This window comes from Penaeus monodon, chromosome 23 (assembly GCF_015228065.2).
Source record: "Penaeus monodon isolate SGIC_2016 chromosome 23, NSTDA_Pmon_1, whole genome shotgun sequence".
NCBI classification, from domain to species: Eukaryota; Metazoa; Arthropoda; class Malacostraca; order Decapoda; family Penaeidae; genus Penaeus; species Penaeus monodon.
In genome coordinates, this window is record NC_051408.1 from 37,126,386 (window position 1) to 37,129,068 (window position 2,683).

General features: G+C 38.5%; 1 protein-coding gene across 4 annotated transcripts in view; it reads right to left on the bottom strand.

The window, feature by feature from the left end:
* LOC119587973 overlaps positions 1-2,013 on the bottom strand; it is a 14,874-nt gene extending 12,861 nt beyond the window's left edge. Inside the window, exon 1 of one of the 4 annotated variants that reach the window (XM_037936687.1) lies at positions 1,921-2,013. The gene's annotated coding sequence lies outside the window, so the exon portion shown is untranslated. Of the gene's footprint in view, positions 1-920; positions 1,020-1,920 lie in introns of those variants that run through there. The other 3 variants (XM_037936690.1, XM_037936691.1, XM_037936688.1) reach the window with 3 other exon arrangements.
* Positions 2,014-2,683: the final 670 nt, after the last annotated feature.

Genomic DNA, 2,683 nt, shown 5'->3' on the forward strand with positions numbered 1-2,683 from the left:
TGTATAGTATGTACCTAGTAGATACGTGGCTTATATACATTAGGCGATATGAAGTTAATCTAAGCCTAGTGCGATGGTTCCTAAACTGGTACTGCGGTACCCTGGGAGCCATGAGCAGTAGCCAGGGCGGCCCAAGATTCGTAATAATGGCATTAAAATCTTTTAAACATTATTATGACATTATGATACCTCTTTTCTTCTGATGAGTTTTACATTAGTTATTTTGTCATTTACTCTAAGCCACTGTATACACAAATACTACGTAATTGTTATGTATTTCCTATCCACATTTGTTGCGTGTAAGTATAGTGAATATTGACCATAACAATCCAGACAGATTACATATTTTGCACGAATTATATTGCACACGATATACAAAATTTATGGACCTCAACACGATAAACGGATAGGACATATGCAATATCTAATCTGATATTCATTTTACGAAATTCATATCAGAAATCGTCGTTTTACATGCAGCAAGAAATATAATTCGAAGATCCACTCTGTGTAGGCGTTTCGACAGATTCAAGCATAGTCAAGATATGTCCTTGATATACTGAAAAGTGAATGGTGGCTCATGGAATTTAGTGTTTAGTGTTATCAGTTTCTCGCAGAGTTGAGTCTATTCAGAATCCGCAAAATCTATGTGGACTTCTTCAGTGTGCATATCAGTGAACTGACTTTGGATAAGCCTTTTCGTTAGTATTATGCGATTTTTTTTTTATCCTTGAGAACTTGACTTCCACAGTGTCATGAATTAATGTCATGAACACGTCATCCCTCCCATCGGCAAGGACCTTAGGGAAACTTTCACAGTATGGAAAGAGTAGCCATGTTGTTATCACAACTCCCATTCACTTAGTCCGGCAAAGACTTTAAAAGCTTACTTGTTACATTACGACAGTGCGATAACTCACCTGTCCATTGCCACAGTAAAAGTCAGAGCTCACTCGACCTGGCAGATATTCCTAGAGCACTGACGTATGCCGCTGACACACTCTGTACATGATCTGTTTTCACCCCAATATTGCTTGTGAAGCAGGTATAAATACTGCCGATTGCCAATTTTCTATTTTTACAGCTTAATATGCATTCGCCAAGTCATGCTTGCCATTTGCTATTTAATTTTCTCTGCTTTAGCGATTTGGTTTTCTAACTCGTTAATTCGTTCATGTTGATCTTATCCGCTCTTAATCACTGTTATCGTTGTTTACTGTTCCCTGTCATGTCTCATTTCGTATAGTCACATAAAGTGTAATTACATCTGCTATCCCCTTCGTCCCGTAACATCATGACATGTATATACTTTCATATTTATCAGATAATCTTCATCTGTTGTCATTTCTCGATTTGCCTGTCTTCCTCCTTTATCACCGATGCTTATCGCCTTTCATTATCCTCTATCTCTTCCCGTTCGTTATATCTAACCACTGACGATTGACCAGTTTAGCCTCTCCCTTGGCAACATAGAACCAGTCCGTGATTGTCAATGCCACTTCATGTATTCCCTAGTAAATACTATTCTCTTGAAGGTGTCAATTTATGTGCACTCATACTGTCATACTGCATTTGCCACATTACATAGTGCATTGCTTATTTAGGCATGACAACTAATTTACGCGATTACATGAATGCGCCTGGCATTAACTCTCGCATTCGAGTGGTGCAAACAATTGCCTTACTAGTATCATTAGTTATATCTGCCTGTTGTAGCAAATCGAAAAAATGCTAATAACAACCACTATGAAAACGTTGCACAGCAGATTAAAAACATTTGCAATATTTAACACAAACATAAAATTCAGTGGAGTTCTCACTAGGGTTATACACAACCAAATGGAATTCCTTGCCTCTATATCTACTTAATTCATAACTTTATCCCTGTAGTAGACTCGTAAATGGTAGCAATGAACTTACAAAATAACGAGCGAAGTGGCAAGAGCTAGCACACCGTGGTTGTCTTCCACCTAGGGTTAGCGTCCGTCTGCCACGTGATGAAGAGTAAACACCCGAGGAACCCTCTTGTTACTTAAGTGTGTTGCCTCACGGTCCCACTAACAATGTATCTTTAGAAACTTTAGCGTTGTTTTGATTTCCGTCTAAATTCGCTCGTGTATGTTAGATATTACTGCACACTCGCTTACTAAAGAATGTGACTTAATTAAACTAGTAAAGAATGGATTTTCAAAAATCGTTTTGTTTAAGCGGATTACTGTTTTGGCTAGTGTAATTAGCTGTCTATGATGTAAAGCAGGATTTCGAAATATACATAATGCAAAGTTGCCGGTACAGTGTCACATATTGCATATGCATTATAGCATTCGGTTAGATCCACAACGCAGCAGAGGCTAACAAAGTAACAATGTTATATTCAGACACCACACAATCCTTCGTACTTACAAGTCAGGGGTTTAGACTGAGAGACTCCAGTATCTGAAGGTGCCGTCTGCCCTACTTCTCTTGCCCATACCCGTCTGACCTACCTCTCTTGCCCATACTGTGCATATGTCGATCCGATGACGAATTATGGTGATATAAATCGCCTTCGAACCGTATACTGTCTCGCGATAAAGCTCGCTATTTTATTATCACCCCATTTTCATCTCATACCAAGTACGTTTTTCTTCTGTAATAGGAATATGAACATGATTGCATCACTCCATATATTACTATCAATCAT